A 23760-nucleotide genomic window follows, 5' to 3' on the forward strand; every position below is an offset into this window, starting at 1 on the left:
GCGAAAAACTCCTCCCTCCTCTCCCAGGGCTGGCTGCAGGGTGTGAAGGTGGGGGTGCAGCCAGGGGTGCCCAGAGCTGTCCTGCAGAGCCGTCCTGCACCCCTGTCTTTGCCAGGACAGGGGATCTGCCAGCTGCCAGGGGCACCTCTCAGCCTGCAGGGCAGGGAACCAAAGGCAGCTGGATCCTGGCGTGAGAACAGCGCCCACTCCACCACAATTCATCCTCCTGCAGCCCCCACAGCCAGATCCCCCATCTCCTGCTGCCCCTTCCCTCCCAGAGCTTTCCCTGTGGGACAGCCCAGAGCTGAGCCCAGCACCAGCCCCAATGTGTGGGAGAACAAGGGGAACAAGGGAGATGTGATCAGGTGAGTGATTGGGATCTCCAGTCGCTGGAGACACTGGGGAGCACCGGGGGGTGGTGATCAGCTGCAGACAAGGCTGAGCCTTGGGGAACGGCTCAGGTGTGACAATTCCCACATCCAGACGACCCTCTATCCCTTTCCCTGCAGATCCCAAACCGGTTCAATTTCCAGCAATAGCGCAGTGTCCAGAGGGGAATATGCCCTGGCCTGACCCTAATCCTGTCCCACCTGCAGCCACTGGGCCCTCCCAGAGCACCTCGGTCAATTCCGCGGCCCTGGGCCTAGGCCAGTGCTGGCCCTGAGCAGGATGTGCCCATCCCGAGGAACATGGGCATGTGGGACTTGTCCCCAGGTAGCCACTTGGAGCTAACTGGGCAAAGAGAGGTGTCCTGTGAGAAGGAGGGATGTTGGACCCCTGCCAGCATCTCTGTTAAGCCCTGTTTGCCCAGGGCCCGACAGACATCTTGTGCTTCCTGGGACTGCCTGATGCAGGGTGGTCTGCGCATGGCAGACCTGAAAGCAGATGGATCCCCAGTGGGAACAACACCCACTGCCACACAATCCATCCTCCAGCAGTCCCCACAGCCAGATCCCCCTTCTCCTGCTGCCCCTTCCCTCCCAGAGCTTTCCCTGTGGGACAGCCCAGAGCTGAGCCCCTCCCAAACTCTCTTGGGTCCCAGCACAGTTGCCCCTATTCCCACTCAGGCACTTTGAGACAACAGGGCTGGGCACTGACCCCTCTTCCAGGACCCCGGAATCAGGGAAAACAGGAATGTGGGAGGACTTGGAGTCAAGGGTAGGCAGGTGATTGGAATCTGCAGTCACTGGAGACACTGGGGAGCACTGGGCAATGTTGATCACCCCAAGACAAGGCTGAGGCTTGGGAAATGGCTCAGGTGTGCTCCTTCCCACAGCCGGACCACTCCATTCCCTTTCCTCGCAGGCCCCAAAACAGTTCCACCTCCAGCCCCAGAGCAGAGTTTAGGGGGGAAAATGTCCTGCCCTGACCCTCCCCCTGTCCCAGTCTCAGCCACTGTGCCCACACAGAGCACCTGGCTCCAGCTCTGCACAGCTGCTGCACATGCAGGGTGCCAGGGAGCCCATCCCCAGTAAGGCTCAAACTCCAGCACTGTGCCTGGATGCAATTTGCTGCAGGTCCCCAAAGGCCCTTGTCCCCACAGAGAGTCTCTGCAGTTCCCTGGCCCTGGGCCCAGGCCAGCGCTGGACCTGAGCAGGAAGTGCCCATCCAAAGGGACTTGGAGAAAGAGGGGCTTGTCCTCAGGCAGTCCCTTGGAGCTAATTGGGCAAAGAGAGGTGTCCTGTGAGGAAGAGGGATGATAGTCCCTTGCCAGCATCTCTGATAAGCCCTGTTTGCCCAGGGCCTGAGGCACCAGGAAGACATTCAGACATTTTGGGTTGAGGGGAAGGCTGTGCATAGAGGAGCTGAAGGCAGCCTGGAAGCCTGGGCTCCCTGCAGGCCTGGCAGCAGGGAGAGCCTGTAGAGGGGGGCAGAGCTGGGGACACAGGAAGGCAGAACCATGGGAATGTCTTTGTTTCACCATTCCTTCTCCCTGCTCTCCTGGGTCAGAGGTTCCTGAGGGCTGAACTTACCCTTCCAAAATGGCAACTCCACCACTCCCCTTCCTGTCCTGCTTTTCTGAAACCCCTGGAGCCATTCCCAAGAGCACTGCAACCATGGAGCCATCCCTCCATCTCTTGGAGACATCCAAGTCTCACAACCGCACATCTCTCAGTCTCTGGGTTTTCTTCCCATCCCTCATGATTTGGGATCCAGGCCCTTCAGCGAGGCATTGGAGAGTGTCTGTATCCCAGGAGGGATGCAAGAGGACACCGCCTTGACCTGTCTTGTGGCCATTTCCTGGGCTGCCTTCCTTTCCTGAGTTATCCCCATGGGATCCTTGTCTTGCTGTCTGGGTGCTCTCTGGAACTCTGCCCTTCCCCTGTCGTTGCCAGTTTCAAGCCCTCCTTCCCAGGCTGGCCAAAACACGGGTGTCCCGTTTCTTGAGAGGGATCCGGTCTCTCCCAATGAGCCCCCGAGCTTCCAACAGGCTCCCACGGTTCCTCTGCAAACTCCTCCTCTGTCTGAGATGTGCCACATTCCTTCCAGCTGTGCTTCCCAGACCCATCCACTTCCAAAACCATCGAGCAGCCCCTGGGACAGGAAAATCCTGCTCTGGTTTAGCGATCTGCCTAGAAAGGTGTGAGGAGAAATCTTTTGAGGACACCCAAGCTGCGGATCAAAGGCTGTGGGTAAAAATCTGGTTTGGGTTCTGAAGCCCATGGGAGCCTTGCCTGAGGCTCAAAGATTCCCAGTGTCTCTGGCTTTGTTCTCAGGTGGATCCAGATGCCTGTCCCAGCTTCCAGTGTTGCCCTTCCCTGGTCTTAAAATTAAGAACCAAACATGGTTTAAGGGAAAAAGGCTTTTTACCTTGGTATTTATTTAAGGATCTTAAGGTGCATGACTTCGTCCAGGTGGAATGCACCAAAATGCACACGGAAATGCACCCAAAATGCCCACACACGATAGATCGTGTATACAATTTATAGACCTTGCAAATTAGCATATCTAGCAAAGATTCCCCAATGAGAAGCTTAAATTAATAGTGTGATATCCCCCCATCCCGAGGAATTCCGCCCTGGATGGCCCTATCCTAGTTTGCAGGATATGTTCTAGAGAGGACCTTGGTTTCTCAGGATAGCATAGGACTTTCTGGCCCTAAGTGTGAGGCCTCCAAGATGTTTGGTCTTCTGGCTTAACGGAATATTAGGACTATGCTAAATTATCAGGCTTAAGTAATTACAAGTATGCATGCTAAAAGCACTGAGGACATAAAAGCTATAAAAAAGGGTATATAAAAGGTATAGATAAAAAAGGCAAAAAATCATCATGGCATCACCAAGAAGGAAAAACCCACAGGGAAGTGATTCCCAAGAGCTGTCCCTGGCTGTGATTCCTGTTGGACATTCCAGGCATTAGTGAAGGGTTCTGCTTCTCTCTTTCCCAGGGACACTGTGGATCCATCAGAGATGTGTTGTGGGCCAGCTGGGAAAACATTTCAGGCGCCTGCCTTGACTGTTTGCTCTGGAACTTGCCAAAGGAGCTGCACATCTCTAGGAAGGCCAAGACTGCTGAATGTCTTCCTGGTGCCTCAGGCCCTGGGTAAACAGGGCTTATCAGAGATGCTGGCAGGGGACCACCATCCCTCCTCCTCACAGGAAACATCTGTTTGCCCAATTAGCTCTGAGTGACTGCCTGGGGACAAGCCCCTCTTTCTCCACGTCCCTTTGGATGGGCACATCCAACTCAGGTCCAGGACTGGCCTGGGCCCAGGGCCAGGGAACTGCAGAGACCCTCTGTGGGGACAAGGGCCTTGGGGAGCTGTGGGCATGTCCCAGGCAGGGACAGTGCTGGCGTCTGAGCCTTGTTGGGGATGGGGTCCTGGGAGCACACCTGTGTGGGGCAGCTGTGCAGAGCGGGCCCCAGGTGCTCTGGTGTGCCCAGGTGTGACAGTGTGAGGGTCTGGGTAGGGCATCTTCCCCTCTGGACTCTGCTCTGGGGCTGGAGATGGGACCGGTTTGAGGCCTGCAATGCAAGAAAATGAGGTGGTGTGAATTTAGGAGCTGCCACACCTGAGTAATTCCCCAAGCCTCGGCATTGTATGCAGCTGATCACCACCCCCAGGGCTCCCCAGTGCTCCCCAGTGCTCCCCAGTGTCTCCAGTGACTGGAGGATCACATTGCCCATGACACTGTTCTTCTCCCACATATTGGGTCTGGGACTGGGCTCAGCTCTGTCCCACAGGGAAAGCTCTGGGAGGGAAGGGGCAGCAGGAGATGGGGGATCTGGCTGTGGGGGCTGCAGGAGGATGGATTGTGGTGGAGTGGGGGTTGTCCCCACAGGGTCCCCAGCTGCCTTTGGCTCCCTGCCCCCCCAGGGCCTTGGCCCCCGCAGGTGCCTGGGCCCTTCCAGGGGCAGCTGCCCCGTGCAGGAAGCTGGAGGGATGCCAGGCAAGGGGGCTGGATGCGTGCCGCAGGTGGGATGGACTCTGTGCCAGGCCTGGGCTTGTGGCCAGGGCTGGGGGCTGTGCCAAGCCGGGCTTTGGCCTGGCGGCTGTCGGGGAGGGTGCAGGGAGGAGTCCCGGCAGGGATAAAGGTGCTCCTGGCCCGGTGCAGCCTCAGCCAGCGCTGCCCAGTGCGAGAGGAAGATGAAGGTGGCTGTGCTCAGCGTGGCCCTGCTCCTCTCCATCCTGCTGTGCCTCCCGGCACAGGCCAAGGTGAGGCACCAGCCAAACAGGTCCCCACACCCTGCCCTTTCTGGCCTCCCATCCCACCCTTTTGGTGTCCCTTCAGGAATTTCCTCCCGGCTCTCTCCTCTATGTCCTAGCCAGCCTCCCCAAACGCCCTCCCACTGACCATTCCCAAGCCCTTTCCTTCCATGGCCCCCCACCCCCAGTCCTTTGCCTTTCTTCCTGGTCACTGCAGCGCTGTCTCCTGATACCATTCCTGGACTCAGCCCCAGCTCCCAAACCCTCTCTCAGTCCTGTTGCTTTTGTCCTCGCCCGTCCCTGTTCTTCTTTCCCCACCAAGCCCCTCCCTTGCACTCCCATGTCCCTGCACCGCAATTCCTTTCTCCTGCCCTGTACCTTACACCGCGCCCCTTCCACGGCCCCAGCCCTGTCCCTTGGCTCCTCAATTTACCCCGGGTCAGTGTCTTTGGGTCTCCCCCAGCTCCAAACAGATCTCCTTGGAGGCCCTGAATTCCCATCCCTTTGTCTCCGCCCTGCTCCCTGCACCCGTGTTCCCCCCTCAGCCCCACAAGGTCCAATCCAGACCAAGCCTTTGTTGTCCTTTCCCAAGCACTCCTGGAAGGAACCCAAGATGATCTCCAGGAGGTGAGTGGGGGGCTGGGACTGGAGGGCATCCCCTCTGGTAATTGGGGGGCACTTTGCTTCCCCCATTCCCTGCTGACACCGGGGACATCCCAGTGACCAGCGAGATCTCCTGGTCTCTCTGCAGGTGAATATAGACAATGTCGACATCCTGAAGACACCTCTGGTGGGTACCAGGAGTTCTGCCGGTGTCAGACCCTCCCCTCGCACGGCCACCACACCCCAGGCCATCCCATGCTGCCCCAGCACAGCCCAGTGCAGCCCTGCTGACACCCCAGACACCTCCCCTGCCCCACGGATCCTTCCCAGGGAACCCCTTGCCCAGGGCCCCTGTTGCATTCCCATCCCAGGCCCCCCAGCACCCTCTGCAAGGCCCAGGCCGCAGCCCCTGCCCCAGCTGTGCCTCTTGGCCAGGACCCCACTGCCGCTGGGCAGGAGCACAGCAGCTCCTGCACCCCATTGCTGCCCGCAGGCCCCTTCCCCAAGGACCCCTTTGCTTTCCCCTTTCCTCCCAGTGCAGCCCAGTGCCCCCAGGGTGTCTCTAACGCTGCCTTTGTCCTTAGCCTGCTCTGGATAAAAAGCTGGAGGATCTTCTGCGGGTGAAGCGCCTGGCTGCTGCTCTACATGGATAGGTGAGCAACACTCGGGGGTCTTGTGGCCCCAGAGGCTCCTGGGGGTTTCTGGAGAGATCCCAGAACCTGCTGGGTGTTGCCAGAACTTGGGGACGGCAAAGGGACACGGGGGGGGGGGGGGGGGGGTTGTCCCTGATCCGTGTCCCAAGTGTGCTGGACAGAGCGGCCCCTAAGTCTTTCCTTGTCACTGGGGAGCTCTTGGGAACCCGACAGTCCCCATGTGGGCAGCAGGATTACCTGGAGATTTTGGGGCATCCTGGGGCTTGGGGAGGTCTTGGGCATCCTGTGGATCTGAGGAACAAAATCCTGTCCTGGCTCTATCCAGGGCTCCAGTTCCCTTCTCCTTCATGACAGGCATGGGGACGAGGACCCTCTCCCATCCCATTGGATACAGGGGGATCACATTTTGATGTCTGTGTTTTTAGATTGAACCAGGTGGGGAAAACCATGTCCTGTCCCCCTCCAGTGGCATGAGGAGATGATGATCATCCCTGGAGGAATCGCCTGATCCCCTGTGAGCCCTGGGCCTTTTTCCTCAAATGGCCAATAAACCCCTTCAGCAAATTTACACTCCGTGTCCGTGTGTCTGTGTCCGTGTGTGTTTTCCAAAGGAAATTCCCCCAAATCTCCAAGAAGTTGATCCCCGAGGTGTTGTCCTGTTCCCTTGACCATCTGCACATCCCGTCACGGTCTCACTGTCACCTCCACACATCTCTGAGCCTGCTGGCACCTCCCAGGTTTGCTCTGAACTCCTCCCTCCTGCTCCCCACCACCAGGAATGACCATGGGAGCTCAGACCAGGAGCAGCCAGGCTAGGGATGGATAAGGAGCACCTGGCAGAGGCAGGAGGAATCCCCCATTTCAGGGGGGTTGTGGGGTGCAGGGGGGGCAGCTGAGTCCCCTCCCAGATCCAGGGCTACAAACCGGGGACAAGATGCCTCAACTGCCTCAGCTGAATCGTTTCCCTCAGCCCTTAGCCCAGGAAGTCTCTGGCTGCAGCACAACCTCTGCAGGACACTTTCCAACGGGAAGAAAAAAGGAAGGAATTGATCCTTCCCTCTCCCTCAGCCTTCCTCCTTGTGCTGATCTTCTTGTCATCCCTTAGCAAAACCAAGCAAAACTCATCTGCAGTGAGGTGTTTCCGAGGGTCCGTTCCCAAACAGGGCCACAGGAGGGTTTCCTGCCAGGGCAGAAGTGAGACCTGTGGGATTTGGTCAGACAGTTTAAAACATGACAATTTCTAAACGCTGGAAATCCAGAGGCTACAAAAAGGAAGTCTGCAGTTGGAATGCTCCATTATCCTCCTGCTTCCCGCTGCTCAGCTGGCCAAGCCCAACTCCAGAGGAGCAGATCATGGAAAGCAGAGCTGCAGGGAGTGTTGGAGGCTCATTCCCAGAGAGAGAGGGAGAAAGAGTGAAATAGGGACAAGAATTCCAATTGTTTTCTTGATCATAACCACCACAAACAGCTCTGTACTCAGTGTGCAACATCCCCATGCTGAGGCACGTTCCTGGTTTTTCACCACAAATTGCATCATTTTGGAAACTGTCCCTGGATTAGAACAAAACCACAGGCCAAAACTTGACTCCGTTTGCTTCCTACATCAGAAATCATTACACCTCTACCAAGATGTGTTTCCCTGCAGCAGAAAAGGCCACTTGATTCCTTTTGTGCTGACTTTCTCCTGAGTTCACGACTTCAGATGAACTGAAAGTGTCCCGCTACCACCAAAGGTGGCTGCCAACAACCAGGATCCAACCCCCGAGTCACCATCAAACGCGCTGGATCCGCGCCTTCCGCAGCCCAGCAGCAATTCCTGCCGCTGCCCCCTGCTCTGGGTCAGCCTGACGGGCATGGTTCTGGCGTGTGGGGCTGGCTCCCGCAGTGTTGGGGAAGATGAAACACGAAAGCCTTATAAATATGATTGCCTGACAAAAGATTTTGGGAATATGAAAACTATAAGCAACATCGAAATGAAAGCCACCTTTTGAGATACCAAGTCTTAGTTACTGAACAACTGGAAAACAATGGTATGGCCGACTGAAGGTAATCCCCTCTTGATTGAACAATACCCTCTGCTTGCAGGCAGGTCCAAGGGTCAGAGCAGACCCTACTAGCTCAGCAGAAGGGGTCCAAAGAGTAGTTTTTAGAAGTTAAGATGTAACACTCTATGGTAATATAAGAACTCTTATAGGCTGTATGTAAATGCTATAGGATTTGTATCTTGTATTAGATTGGTTAGTGACAATTAGAATATTCAGTACAGAAGATGATTTATTGTATTGTAACCAAGACTTCAGACTCACTACTACTTCTATTCTCTCTCACTACTTCTTCACTCTCATTCCTCTCTCTCTCTCTCTCTCTTTACTTAGCCGCTTACTCTCTTGCTCTCTTGGGCCTGCTCAGAGCTGCCAGCTGCAGCTCTAAGCAGTGCCCCTGTACCCACGCCCTTTGCAATAAACCGCATGTTCCAAGATCTGACTTCAGAGGTCTCTCGTCTTCGTCCGTCCCGACCGTCGAACCCACCCAAGCTCCCGCACCGCAGGACACAGCGCTCAGACCCGCATGGGCATCTCAGGCGCTGCTCCACAGCTGCGGGGCCCTTTCCACTTTTTTTCCACCAATGTTCCACCGCTGCTGCACTGAATCACAGAATCCCAGAATTAACCAGGTTGGAAAAGACCTGTGAGATCATCCAGTCCAACCTATGACCCAACACCACCTTGTCACCAGACCATGGCAGCGAGTGCCACATCCAGTCTTTCCTTAAATACCTCCAGGGACGGCAACTCCACCACCTCCCTGGGCAGCCCATTCCAGTGCCCAATCACCACTTCTGTGAAGAAACTCTTTCTAATCTCCAGCCTAAACCTCCTCTGCTGCAGCTCAAGGCTGTGTCCTCTTGTCCTGTCTGTGTTCCCTGGGAGAAGAGACCGAGCCCCACCTGGCTGCCCCCTCCTGTCAGGGAGTTGTAGAGAGTGAGAAGGTCCCCCCTGAGCCTCCTCTTCTCCAGGATAAACAACCCCAGCTCCCTCAGCCGCTGCTCACGGGACTTGCATTCCACCGCTGTTCCACTGTTGCTCCTTGGCTGCTGCTGCTGCTGCTGTTCCAGCACAGCTGTAAAACCTCCCCTGGGGCTGCTCCCACTCCAGTGCCGCTCGTCTGTGACACTGCGGGACCTCCTGGAACCGTGGGGACATTGTGACACCGCGGGGACACATGGAACCAAAGGAACCCCGTGCCACTCCAGGATCTTGTGGAATCCACAGGCCCTGGGGCACTGTGGGGCCTCATGGAACCAAGGATCCATTGTGATCCCTGAGGGACTCGTGGTTCCCAGGGATCCTTGTGACACTGCAGGGCCTCAAGGAACCCAAGGGGGCCTGTGACAATATGAGACCTGATGGCAGAAAGGGGGGAACCTGTGACAATGTGGGGCCTCATGGAGCCAAGGCGACCCTGAGACAATGTGGGACCTCACAGCAGAAAGGGGACTCTGTAACAATGTGGGGCCTGGTGGAACCAAGGACCATTGTGACACCACAAGGGCTCATGGGACCAGAGGGACCCTGTGACACCGGGGGACCTCGTGGCCCAAAGGAGAACCTGTGACACTGTGGGGCCTCAGAGAATCAAGGGGACTCAGAGACACGGTGGGGGCTCCTGGTTCTCAGTCTCTTCTGACACTTGTCTCCATCTACACAGAAGCCAAACAGGGCAGCCTGAGCCTCTGCATCCAGAATATTCCCGTCTCCATGGCAGGATGCTCCTGCTCACAGTGGTGCTGTGTGTTCCCTCTGCTCCCTGGGGGAATTGCATCCTACAAGAGACACCGAGCACTCCGGTACCCGACACCCCAGGGCAGGGCCTCCTTCTGGGTGGCAGCAGAGACATCTTTCACTCCATCAGAATGCTCAGAGCCCCGTCAAATGTGGTCTGGAATGTTTCCAGGGACGGGGCATCCACCAACTCGCTGGGAAATCTGTGCCAGTGTTTCACCACTCTCAGCATCAAGAATTTTCCCTTATCTCTGCTCTGAACCCACCCTCTTTTAGTTGAAAACAATCTCCCCTTGTCCCCTTGGCACAGGCCCCACGGAAACATTTCTCCACAGTTTCCGAGGAGGTGCTTTGAAGTCTGAAAGGTCACAATGGGGTGTCCCCATGGCCTTTTCTGCTCCAGGCTGAACAGATCCAACTGTCCCAGCCTTTCTCTGTCACAGAGCTGCTCCAGTCCCCCGAGCATCTTGGTGGCCCCCTCTGGAAGTGCTCCACGAGGTCCGAGTCTCTCCTGTGCTGAGGACCCTCTTGTCAATTGTTTCTACAGAAGATGCAGTCGCTAGGAGAGGGGAAACTCATCCTTCCTGAAATGCTGGCACAAGAGCAGGGACAGTTTCTGCAGGGCTGAGACACAGCCCCGAGGGAGGCAGGGACATTCCCATGGCGTCCCTGCAGCTGGGGGCCAATCTGCCTGCACTGGGAGCCTCTGTGCGTGTCCAGCTCATTCTCCCACGGCCGTTGGCACGTGGTCAGCGGCCGTCCAATGCCATCCCCCTGATTGGCACTGATCTCCAAGGCAGCCTGGAGCCCTCCTGGGCCAACGTTCCCTAATTAGGACCCTGCGGACACTTCCTCAATTCTTGTCCAAACCAATGTCAGCACACCAAAGACGTCACAGCACTTGTCCATGAGGTCAAGAATCCCCCATGAAGACACTCTGCTCTCTCCTCCATGGGGCACAAAGCAGCAACACTCCCAAGGAAAATCTTCCCCTGTGGGCCCTGCGGCTCCTTGGGCAAGTTCCAGAGCAAACAGTCAAGGCAGGTGCCTGAAATGCTTTCCCAGCATGCCCACAACACATCTTGGATGGATCCACAATGTCCCTGGGAAAGAGAGAAGCAGAACCCTTCACTAATGGCCTGGAATGTCCAAAAGGAATCACAGCCAGGGACAGCTCTCAGGAACCACTTCTCAGTGGATTTTAACTTCTTGGAAGCCCAAGGTGTCTGAATGTCTTCCTGGTGCCTCGGGCCCTGGGCAAACAGGGCTTATCAGACATCCTGGCAAGGGACCATTATCCCTCCTCCTCACAGGACACCTCTCTTTGCCCAATTAGCTCTGAGTGACTGCCTGAGGACAAGCCCCTCTTTCTCCAAGTCCCTTTGGATGGGCACTTCCTGCTCAGGTCCAGCGCTGGCCTGGGCCCAGGGCCAGGGAACTGCAGAGACTCTCTGTGGGGACAAGGGCCTTTGGGGAGCTGCAGCAAATTGCATCCAGGCACAGTGCTGGAGTTTGAGCCTTACTGGGGATGGGCCCCCTGGCACCCTGCATGTGCAGCAGCTGTGCAGAGCTGGAGCCAGGTGCTCTGTGTGGGCACGGTGGCTGAGGCTGGGACAGGGGGAGGGTCAGGGCAGGACATTTTCCCCCCTAAACTCTGCTCTGGGGCTGGAGGTGGAACTGTTTTGGGGCCTGCGAGGAAAGGGAATGGAGTGGTCCGGCTGTGGGAAGAAGCACACCTGAGCCATTTCCCAAGCCTCAGCCTTGTCTTGGGGTGATCAACATTGCCCAGTGCTCCCCAGTGTCTCCAGTGACTGCAGATTCCAATCACCTGCCTACCCTTGACTCCAAGTCCTCCCACATTCCTGTTTTCCCTGATTCCGGGGTCCTGGAAGAGGGGTCAGTGCCCAGCCCTGTTTTCTCAAAGTGCCTGAGTGGGAATAGGGGCAACTGTGCTGGGACCCAAGAGAGTTTGGGATGGGCTCAGCTCTGGGGTGTCCCACAGGGAAAGCTCTGGGAGGGAAGGGGCAGCAGGAGATGGGGGATCTGGCTGTGGGGGCTGCAGGAGGATGGATTGTGGTGGAGTGGGCGCTGTTCTCACGCCAGGATCCAGCTGCCTTTGGCTCCCTGCCCTGCAGGCTGAGAGTTGCTCCTGGCAGCTGGCAGATCCCCTGTCCTGGCAAAGACAGGGGTGCAGGACGGCTCTGCAGGACAGCTCTGGGCACCCCTGGCTGCACCCCCACCTTCACACCCTGCAGCCAGCCCTGGGAGAGGAGGGAGGAGTTTTTCCCAGGGAGAGGGCTGGATTGGAGGGGATCCTATGGATGTCACCCCAAGACAGGAGACCTCTCAACTCTCCTGACACAACATTTCTGGGTTTCATTTTCTGTCATTCTCTGATCTTATCTCTGCTTCCTGGAGATTTTCCTCCTGGACTTGTTTGCCTGGGCCTGATCGGTCCCTGCCACCACTCACAGACCCCAAATCTCTGTGCACTCTCCTTGACCCTGCAGGAACCTGCCTCTTTGCAGGGCACTGGCTGGGGGCAGTTTCTGTTTGCAGCTTGGAAAAAGGACAGGTCAGACTAAGACTGATCACTAAAAGTAAGACTTCAGATGTCTCAGGGACTTGTCAAAATTCATAATGCCTTTTATTTATATCCCCTCCCTGCCATTCTCCACTAGTAGGAAACTGAAAACAAAGTCTCAGGAAATGTCCTCATTTTTATCAAAATCCTTGGCTTGGAAATATTCTGGGACACATCAGAAACCCTCAGCATTGTCAGAGCTTCATGAGCATTTCACCTCCCGTGCACTCGAGATGCTCTGAGCTGTACTCACAGAATCTGCAGGCATTGGGATGTTCCAGCCCCAGGAGATCCCTCCAGGAGCTGCAGCTGCCTTGTCCTGCAGCCAGAGGCTTCCTGTGCCAGGGGCTGGGAGTGATTCTGCCGCAGTCACTCCTCAGCACCTTCGCAGCCCCGGCTGACTTTAAGCCCTGTGTGCCTCTGGGCCGTGCCCGGGCTTGTTGGGGCAACGCAGCCCAGTGCGGGGCTGGGGCTCCGTGATGCCAATCAATCCCAGCCCCTCCCCTGGATCGAGTTCCCCGAAGAGTCAGACTCAGGGGGCGGCTCAGAAGCCTAAGCCGCACCCCCTGGGCGGCACCCGGGTACAAGCCACCTCCCCCGGTTCGGGAAAATTCTCGGTTACTCGGTTGTTCACTGCTGCTCTGCTGTAACTCCCGCCTCTCGGTTCCCGCTCCCGCAGTGGTTCTTGTTCCATTGTATCCTCCCCCTGGCTTGGAGCTCATTGCTTGTTTTCCCCTTTCACCGCGGCTTTCAAATTCCCTATAAAACTGAGGACAAGGCTCCCAGGAGCCATCCCATCACAATCCCATCGCATCGCATCCCATCGCATTCCAGCCTGTTCGGGTTGCGAAACTTCTAGCAATAAACCTGTTAGAAGCCCGACCGAAACAGCCTCTCTCTTCCTTTGTCTCCGAGCTAACATGAGCCCACATCATCGGCTCCTGCCGTCTTTCCTCTGCCGAGAAGGCAGCGAGCTAGCCCAGCAAGCAGCTCTTTTGCTGATCCCGAAGTCGCTTCTGCGACGGGCAGAAGTAACGCAGCTGGACTGGCTCTGACCTGGGGCACGCCAGAGTCGGTGCCTGGAGCACCAAACGCTGCGTTACGGGCTGGCTGCAGGCAGTGCCCCAGCCCTGCTGGGCTGGGCCCAGGAGCTGCTCCTGGCCACAGCTGTCTCTCTGCAGCGCTGCCGCTTGCCAGGAGCCGCCTCTGTGCCAGGAGCCCGGCCCAGCTCAGCAGCACACACACAGCACAAGGGCTCTGATGACCCTCTCGGGCCTTGCTGCTGAGGCCCTGAACATCAGTCCCTGAGAGGGAGCTGAAGAAATCTCTCAGGAATTCAAAGTCAATATCAATCTCCAAAGTTTCCTGAAGTTTTAATGGGTCCCACTGAGGAACACTGAGGATGAGGAAGTGTCCCCAGGTTCCAGTTAGAGCAGAACACTGGAGGCAGTGATGGCAGGTGGGGAAAAGCAAGGGAAGGTGTCTGTGAGGCTGAGGAAACCTGGATGTGTTCCATGACTCCAAAGGGCCAAGGCCTGAGCCCCAGCCCCTGGCAAGGCAGATCCTGTCCCTCCCTCAGTGCGCGGGGCTCTTCCCGGGGCACTGGGATGTGGGGATGTGCAGTGCCCAGGGCAGCACCATGGGGCAGCCCCTGCCAGGCTGCTGGGCAGGGACAAGGAGGCCCTGAGGCCCCAGGGCTGCAAGGGTCACTTGTCCCCTCCTGGCCTCAGGGCCAGGGACAGCAGCCGTGGCCAAAGTGCTGCACAAGTTGGCTCTGTCAGGGCCTTGCAGCCGCTGCCCATCCCTCTGCCCTCTGCAGCCCAGGCTGTCCCACGCTGTCCCTGCCCTGCGCCTCTGTCCCTGCAGGCTGTCCTCATCCCCCCGGCTGCCCCACCTTGCCGGCCCCTTCCTTTGCTGGCAGCTCTGTGTCCTGCCTGCCTCTGCCTGGGCACACAAAGCCTTGGGCTGCTCCAGACTCCTTCTGGGGGACGTCTTGCACCACAGCACTTCCCTGGGAGGGAAAGACATTTCTCCTGGTGTCCAGCCTGGGGCTGCCCAGCTGCCCTTGGTGCCATTATTTCTTTGTCAGGCTGTTTCATACAATGAAGAAAAGCTCCTCCATCTTTGAAACCTCCCTTCAAGCCCTCCCAGGCTACTTCTCTTCTGTCCTCAGTCTCCACAAGCTGAGCCCAGGACCCTCAGCCTCCACCTGCTGGTTTTGTGTTGAGGCCTCCAAAGCCCATCTTGGGAGATTTTTGGGTTCTCTCAAAGGTCTTTGAAAATGGAAACATAGTGATCGAGGTCCAAGAAAAATGGAGTGTTATTTTTTCCCAAACCTTGCAGTGACAGAACAAAGGTCAATAGCTTTATACTGAATGAGGGGGAATTTAGATTTGATCTAAGGAGGGAATACTTTACAGTGAGAGTGGCACAGAACTGCAGCTGTGCAAGGCAGAGAACGATGCTCCATCGCAAAATTCTTCAAGGTCAGGAGGTTTGTGCCAACCCCTCCACTCCCCAAGGATGGAATTCCTGTTGTGGGGGTTCCCTGATGTGCTGCGTGACCTCACAATGCTTCTGGCCAGAATGTCTGCTGGGGGCCAGCCAGGCTGCTGCAGCGGCAGTGACCTCACAGCCATCACCATTCCAGCCCTGTCCCCTGGGCCTGGCTCTCTCCTTTCCTCTGTCCTGGTCTTGTCTCTGCAGGGATGAGTGGTTTTGTGATGAACATCTTGTCCCCAAGATATTCCTGAGACCAATCGTTTGTCAGTCAGGCCCATGTCACAGCAGTGAGCTCATATTCAACTCGCTCAACTCCTCATCTCTGCTGGAGCCCACATTCAGCAGCCAAAGCCAGCCCCTGCTCTGGCCTTTCCCTCTGCCCTGCCCCAGGGCCTGACAGAGCCAGGCTGCCGCAGGCGACCTTGAGGTTGTGCAGGGCTCAGGCACAAGGGCTGTGCCAGACTCAGTGCTCAGCTCACACTCTGTGGGGTGGAGCAGAGCCCAGCCAGAAGTCACCCCCTGAAGCAGCAGCTCTGCCGTGCTGGCCACTGGGCCGGCTTGGCCAGGGAGGCTTCTGGCCATGCCCTGCAAGGAGCTGCTGCTGCCAAGGTGCCTTTGGTGTCTCAGGCTCTCCCTGGCACAGCTCCCACCACGGCACTCTGCACTGAGGCCTTCAATGTGTTGGGCTGGCCTGGGGCTTCTCCTGCAGCAGGGTCTGCCCTGGCCATGGCACAGGAAAGGCAGTTCCTGCTGGAGCAGGAGGCTCTGCCTGGAATGGGCTCAAACAGCTCCAACAAGGCCCTGTTTGCAAAGCCCCCCGTGGGGAATGCAGAAGGGAGGTCACGCTGCTTTTGGGGTGAAGAATGCAGAAACCAGCCTGACTCCTCCATTTCAAAGTTCAACATCCTCAGAGGGAGCTGCAGCTGTGGCAGATCTGGTAAAATCCCTGGAGAAAGAAATAACCAACCAAGTGACACCACCGAGAGCTTCTCCAGAGCTGTGGAGTTGGCCCAGCTGGGGCACATCTGAGTGACAGGGCAGCACCTCAGACTAGAAAAGCCCCATCCCAAATTTTAATGGCAACGTCTTCTGACATTTCCCTTCTTGGGGGTGGTGGGGATCCCTCCCTGGAGTGGGGACACTCCTCAAGGTCACTGCTCAAGGCCGAGTCACAGAGATTTGCTCACGGTCATTGATCTGGGTGAGTGACATCAATCTCTGCTTAATGACTGGTTCTGCTTTAATACAAATTCTGCTTCAAAATTGTGTCCTAGAGCACTAGATTGTAATAGTTGTTACAGCTCCTATACTGTACAGTAAATAATTCCGATTAAGATCTTTTTTTCTAATCATGAGGGTAATCAATTAGATCTGTATTTATATAAATAGATCTGGTTTGCTATTACTCATCCCGTGGGACAATTTACATAAAGCTTCAATTCCACCTGTCCAATCCTTGCCAAATCAACATAAACCCTTGCCAAAATCTGGGGCTGGGATTGGATCCAGCTATTACCGCAGGCCTGGTTCCTACGGTATATCACCGTGTCCCGCAGCCATAGGGAGGAGGAGGAGGAGGAGAAGATCCAGCAGGCAGGAATTGTGCAGCAAGATTGATTGATTTGATTATTTTACAAACTCTTTTATAGACTTTTTTCTTCATAGTCTAATTGGACAAAGGACCAGCCACCCCTTGGGGGTGATTGGCCAAAATCCTAAAACATCCATTATCAAAATATTTTCTACTATACCATAAACAAGACTTTCCAAGGTTGCAGGTGGCTTGGTTGTTTACATTCCCTGCTACCTCTTCTGTGAGAGAGAAAAGTCTCTCACGGACTTAGAAAATAGCAAGAAGATCCTCACTAACAGCATTTTTGTACCTACAATTCCCCCTTTTTGTTTTATAAGATAACAACCCTACTATTAATCCTAAATAGAAATCTACATCAGTTATTAATTCTAATTATGTCCTTAAGGCTTTAACTATCTGACTCCATAACAAGAAATTTAAAATTCAGTCTCTGCTGGTGGAAGGACCATCCCAGTCTCTGCTTGTAGAAGGACCATCTGCCTGATGGTCGACATCCTGGTCCTCATCACAAGAGTCATTAGGCTGATGATCTACATTCTGGTCGCCATTTGGATGGTTGGCGTTCTGGCCATCATTTGGAGGTTGCCTGTTCTGCCTCTGCTGCCGTAGGTCAGGGCAAACGCATTTTGAAGGTAGGCACCGTACCCCAGTATCTGTGGAAACGCAAGCACACCCACGACCCCAAACGATAAGCTCATGAGGGCCTTCCCACTGGTTAGTGAATAAATTCCATACCCAGACTTTTGCCCGGGGCAGCTGTCTGTCGCCTGCAGACTGCAATGAGAGAAAATGATTCAGAATAACAGGATTATTTGAATTTTGTGGTACTGTAAGGTGATTAATTGTATACAAAGCTTTTGCTAGTCGGCTCTGTGGGGTTTCTCCATGCATTCCCCTTTTCTGTTTGTCCAAAACATGCTTCAAGGTACCATGAGCGCGTTCGACAATGGCTTGGCCAGTAGGAGAATGTGGGATACCAAAGGTATGGTCTACACCCCATAGGTGTAAGAACTGCCGCGTCTTCTCCGAGGCGTAGGCAGGACCATTATCTGTTTTCACAGAAGCTGGCACGCCCAGGACTGAGAAATCCAATTTCCAGTGGGCAATGACATCACGGCCCTTCTCTCCAGTGTGAGCGGTAGCCCACATAGCCGAGGAGAAAGTGTCAATAGACACGTGCACATATTTCAGCCGACCAAATTCTGGGATGTGAGTTACATCCGTCTGCCAAATCTGCAAGGCTTTTAGCCCTCTGGGGTTTACCCCCGCTGGCAAAGGCGCAGCAAGTCCGTGACAGTCAGCACAAGCGCTGACAATGTCGCGCGCCTCGGTTGGCGTTAAATGGAACTGCTTCTGCAGGGTATGTGCACTTTGATGGAAGAAACCGTGCGATGCCTTGGCTTGTGCAATTCTGTCAGGCTGAGGCCCTACCCACGCAGGGTTGGCCAGCATGTCAGCCCTGGCATTGCCTTCTGTTAGAAACCCTGGTAAATTGGTGTGGCTTTGAATGTGCAGAATGTAATACGGATGCACTCGAGCCTGAATTGCAGACCACAAGGTTTGCAACAGCAAAAACAGAGCCGCATTGTTCACCTCCTTCAGAAGTGAACAATCTAAGCGTTGGGTGATAGCTGCTACATAAGCAGAGTCAGTAACCAAATTCAAAGGTTCCTGTGAGAATCGCTGAAAAGCCATGGTAACAGCCCTTAATTCGACCAACTGAGCAGAGTCTGACTCGGATTGGTAGGTTAATCAACCACCTCAAGGGCAGTGTAGGATACTGTGCGCCCTTACGCACAGCGACCCTGCTAAAAATTTGTCCCAATCCGTACGCCCCAAGCTGCCAACACGTCCCGTCCCCAAAGGTTAAGGGGAGTGGTAGCAACATAAGGCCTAATTGTAGCTGGGTGCCCCTCTGAATCCTTCACCATCACAGGCCGTTCGCTTAAATAGCTCTGTGTGGTTCCTCCTAATCCTGCGATGGCCGATCCCACCGGGGCTAAAGGCCATGAGGGAGGCCATGCAGAGAAGGAGATGATCGTTACATCTGCACCCCTATCAATCAAACCTCGAAGCTGAGTCCGGGGTGGACGGGCGTTTGGCAGGATCAGGGTACATGTCATCTGTGGCCTTTGGTCAGAGATGTCTGCAGTCCAGAAGGCCTGCGGAAGTCCCGTGGATCCACTGCCGTTATCTTCGTGAGTTTGTTGCTCTATCCTGGGGACACAAGACTTAAAAGGCACTAATTTAGCAAGGCAGGTCTTTTCAGGAATAGTTACAGGGGGTTTTTGCGTGGAGACCATAGCGCAAATCTGACCTTTAAAGTCAGCATCAATAACTCCTGAGTGCACTAAGATTCCTTGATGGGCAACGTCAGGTTTTCCCACCAGCATCGCACTGGATCCCTGGGCTAAGGGTCCATATGCGTCCAAGGGAACCTTATAAATACCGCTAGAGTCTAAGACGACTGCGGCTGCGGTGTGGACGTCAAACCCGTCTGATCCCTGGGTGCTGTCTGATCCCTGGGTGCTGTCTGATCCCTGGGTGCTGTCTCTAGGGTGGCTGGGTAGGCCTGTGCCTGTGCCACTCTCTGGGGGAGCGACTGCATCGGAGAGCAATTCCCCCTCCTTGCACCCCGGCGGAAGTTTCCCGACAACGGCTGACCATCGGCATGAGTCCGGGATCTACAGTAGCCCGTGCAATGCCCTGGCCTGCCACACCTCTTGCACTGGGGGATCGCTGTGTTCTCTTTTTGGCTCGGCTTAGGCCGCTTCCGTTTTTTCACCTGTTTTGGTTGCTTTGGTTCACGACTAGAAGATGCGTGAACAGGCTGCAGGAACGCAGCCAAAGCAGACCTTCCCTGGTTCCCAGATCCCACCTTAGCGCAGGCTTCGACCATGTCTGTTACCTCAGCGTCCCCTGGTAAGGCATCTATGATCTTTCTGCACTCCTCGTTTGCGTTATCTCTCACTAACTGCCTTAACAATAACTGTCTTAGCCCGTCATCCTCAACCTGCTTCTCGAGAGAAGCAGCGACTTTCTCTACAAAAGAAAGGAATGACTCTGATTTGCCTTGAACTATTTCAGTATATCGCTTTCTGGGTGCTGACAACTCTATGGTTTTCAACAGGGCAGCCATGCCGACCTGTTGAGCTTGCTGCAGGATGCTAGAGGGCAAGTTACCCTGTAGACTGGGATCAGAGAAGGGACCAGTCCCCATCAAAGCATCCACTCCTGCTGTCTGTCTAGGATCAGCAGCAGGGAGCTGCATATTTGCTAATGCAGCCTTGTTGGCCAGCTTTCTCCAGGTTGTTTCAAAAACTGTAAATTGTACAGGTTGAAATAGAATTTGACCTAAGTGTCTGATATCAAATGGAGAAAGCAAATCTGTATTTATCACCCTTATTATCTGCATAACCTCAGCAGAACCTAGCCCATATTGTGCCACCTTGGATTGGAGGTCCTGGGCAACATTCCAAGCAATTACCTCATGCTTGTCATGCTCTCCTGAATCTGGGAGAGCCTTATACACTGGGAAAGCTTGGATCTCTTTTGGGGAACCAGTACCATCCTGAACTTCGGGCACAGCCTGCGGATGGAGTGTAACAGCTCCCCGGTTAGCTCCAGAATCCTCAGATCTATTTGGCATGCCAAGGATTTCTAATAACCTCCAGTCACCCTCCCCCAATGCTTGCATCTTAAGAGACTCTAGGAAGCGATTACGATGCGTCGGACGCACTGTTACCGTGCAGTCCGGAAAGGTCCAGGGCCGAGACCGGCGCAGCCTCTTTCTTCGCCACGCGGCTACAGCCGCCTGACGACCTGGGGCCAGAACCTCATCTGCCTCACTGCCTGACGAGGAATCATCAGGCAAAGGCAACTTTGGGGTGCTGGGAGAGAACAGAAATGTACGGGGAGGGGGGGCACCTTGGCTAAGTTCGCCAGAGCCAGAACAGACAGGACAGACTGCAGCTGGCTGCGCGGCAGTTTTTACAGCAGTCTCTTTACGGGAGGCCGTCTCGGCCAGATCCGACCGAGCCGCTACTGAAGCTGCAGCCGACTCTGGGGCTACGGCTGCGCCCGGCGCCGCGGCCGCCTCCCGCACAGCAGCCGCGTTCGGCGCAGTCGCTGCTTCCGCTGCTGTTTCGCGCTCCCCGGGCGCGCTCGGCGCCGCCGTCTCTGGCCGGCGCTCCGCGGCCGTTCCCGGCGCCGCTGCCGGTCCGTTCTCTGCGGCCGTTCCCGGCGCCGCTGCCGGTCCGTTCTCTGCGGACGCGCCCGGCGCCGCTGCCGGTCCGTTCTCTGCGGACGCTCCCGGCGCCGCTGCCGGTCCGTTCTCTGCGGCCGTTCCCGGCGCCGCTGCCGGTCCGTTCTCTGCGGACGCTCCCGGCGCCGCTGCCGGTCCGTTCTCTGCGGACGCTCCCGGCGCCGCCGCCTCTCCCGCTGCTCAGCAGCCGCCGCCGCTTCCGGGTTTTCCCGTGGCAGCGCTGTTCCCGGTTTCGCCGCCGGCCGCGCCGTTTCTCGCCTCGGAGCCGCGGCTCCCGCTTCTGGCGGGGGGGCACGGCCGGCGCTGGCGCCGCTTGCGGCGCGGGCTCGGGCATTCGCCGCTCTAACAGGCTGAGCAAGTCCTCCATCCCACGGGATAGGTTTCGTAGCTCTGCCAGAAAGGGCAAATGCTGCATAAAAAGGTCCATGGTTCGGTTCTGCGACTGCGCAGAACAGTCCAGCGCCAGGGAGGGCAGCGGGCCATAGCCAGGCAGTCCCGAGAAGGGCACGCCCGGCGCTACGCCCGCTAAGTTAGATCCAGGTGCATACGGAACCGAACTAGGAGCCACTCAGGGGGTCCAGTTGGCTAAGCCGCTGATCTGCGGCCCTGGATAAGCCGTGGCCGCCGTCCAGCCGAACGGCAAGGCAGGCTGTGCGCCCGGCCTCTGCCCCGACCCCCCCGCCTCTGGCGGCGCGGGGTCCCTGGGGGCTGCGGAGTCCTGCGAGTGTGCAGGGTGAGCCGGCGCAGGCTCTGCCTGTGGAGCCGGGGGGGTTATTCCAAATCCACCATCACTTGCCCCGGAAGCCCAGTCAGCGGGGCCCCCCTCGGACATTCCTCCGTCACTCATCACCGAGACAGGCGATCCAGCCCTGCTGTCACAGTCAAGGGCTGTCAGCAGAATAAATAACGAACGCCAGGTTTTGTGTAATTCTAACGCTGCCGGCTCCCCAGTCGGGAGCTCGTGTCGGACAGTGCATCCGAGCTCTTGCCATAAGGAAAAGTCCAGGGCAGTATCTCTGTCCATGGAAATCCCTTCTAAAGCAGCCCAGTCTAATAATTCCCGAACTGAGTTTTCAGGAATGGAGGTGCGCAATATGCTAAACTCACCTTTCCAGACCAGTACGACAGCGTCGTTCTGTGAGCCGCTGTTCGCCATTTCTCAGTCCTGTCGGACCTCCCGGTCCCGGGGGGGTAAAAGAAACAGCGTACCTCTACAGGAATTCGGCTTGGCTCGCAGCGTGCAGGACACGTCAGAGAGTGCAAATCACCTCGGGCAGCACCAAATATTACCACAGGCCTGGTTCCTACGGTATATCACCGTGTCCCGCAGCCATAGGGAGGAGGAGGAGGAGGAGGAGAAGATCCAGCAGGCAGGAATTGTGCAGCAAGATTGATTGATTTGATTATTTTACAAACTCTTTTATAGACTTTTTTCTTCATAGTCTAATTGGACAAAGGACCAGCCACCCCTTGGGGGTGATTGGCCAAAATCCTAAAACATCCATTATCAAAATATTTTCTACTATACCATAAACAAGACTTTCCAAGGTTGCAGGTGGCTTGGTTGTTTACATTCCCTGCTACCTCTTCTGTGAGAGAGAAAAGTCTCTCACGGACTTAGAAAAATAACAAGAAGATCCTCACTAACAGCATTTTTGTACCTACATCCAGCCATTCCCAGGCTCCCCTCACAGAAGGAGTTTACAAAGCCTGGGGGTCCTGGAGGGATTTCGGGATCTATGGGGAGTGTTTGGGGGTCCCTTCTGCACCTCATGACCCAATGGCAGCTTCTCTAATAAACATCGCCTGAAGCTCCCACTCTGCCCATGACAGGCACGCTGTGAGTGTCTCTGACATCCCGGCTCTATGGCAGCCTGGGGACTCCTGGATGTCACCATGGAACCCCTGTGAGTGTCCGTCACCTCACGGTTCTTTAGGAGCACGGGGATTTCACCACTGGACTCCTGTCACTGACTGTGACATCCCGGCTCCTTGTCAGCATACAGACACGTCTGTTGTCACCATGGAGCCCCTGTGAGTATGTGTGAGCTCATGGCCCTTTGGAAGAAGACACCCTTGGGATTTCACATGAAGCCCCTGTGACCGGGTCTTTAGCAGCCCAGAGACCCCCGAGATGTCACTGTGGAGCCCCTGCGCTTGTCTGTGAGCTCTCAGCTTCAGAGCCGGCTGAAGACAACTGTGATGTCACTGTGGAGTCCCTGTGGCTGTGTGTGACTAATGCACCTTTAGGAGCCTAGAGACCCCTGGGATATCGCCGTGGAGCCTCTGTCACTGCCAGTGACCTCGTGGCTCTTTAGCAGCCCGGAGACACTTGGAATGTCACTGTGGAGCCCCTGGGAGTACCTGTGACAGATCAATGCCCCAGCAACCTGAAGTCCCCTGGGATGTCACCATGCAATGGCTTTGACTGCCTCTGACCCCACAGCTTTTTTATCATGCCAGGAAAAGCCTGGGATGTCACCATGGAAGCCCTTTGACTGCTTGTGCCGTGGTTTAGGAATGATATTCCCCTGTTTCATGCTCCTACTAAAACCGCGGCGCTTCTCACTCCCCTACTGCCTCCCATGGAAAGCACAAAAGACAAAGATCCTGGGCTGGGATAAGAACAATTTACTGGGAACAGCAACGAGATAAGGAACAAACAGGAACACCAACAATATTGATAACAGAAGGGATAAGACAAAGAAGTTACTTACAGGGAAAACTGCAACACCACCAACCCTGCCCCTGTGTTCACCCAGGTGCTTGTGAGAAACCAGAATAAGGAGATCACCATCCAGGTGTCTTCCCAACATGGATCACCAGGAATGTGGGTCACCAGGTCTCTTTGCAAAGTGGGTTCTCTGATGGAGGATGAAGTTGGGGCAGCAGACAAAGCTTTTCCTGCAGTTGGGGCGGTCCCAGGGCTTCCCTTACCGGTGGCTCCGTTGGTGATTAGTCAAGTAAGAACTCCGAGTGAAGCTCTTGCCACACTCGGGACACTCGTAGGGCTTCTCCCCGGTGTGGATCCTCTGGTGGTGAATCAGGGCCAAGCTCCTGCTGAACCTCATCCCACATTCCCCACACTTGTAGGGCCGTTCCCCTGTGTGGGTCATCTGGTGGCGGATCA

This window comes from Coloeus monedula (assembly GCF_965178545.1).
Source record: "Coloeus monedula genome assembly, contig: HAP1_SCAFFOLD_4, whole genome shotgun sequence".
Taxonomy (NCBI): Eukaryota; Metazoa; Chordata; class Aves; order Passeriformes; family Corvidae; genus Coloeus; species Coloeus monedula.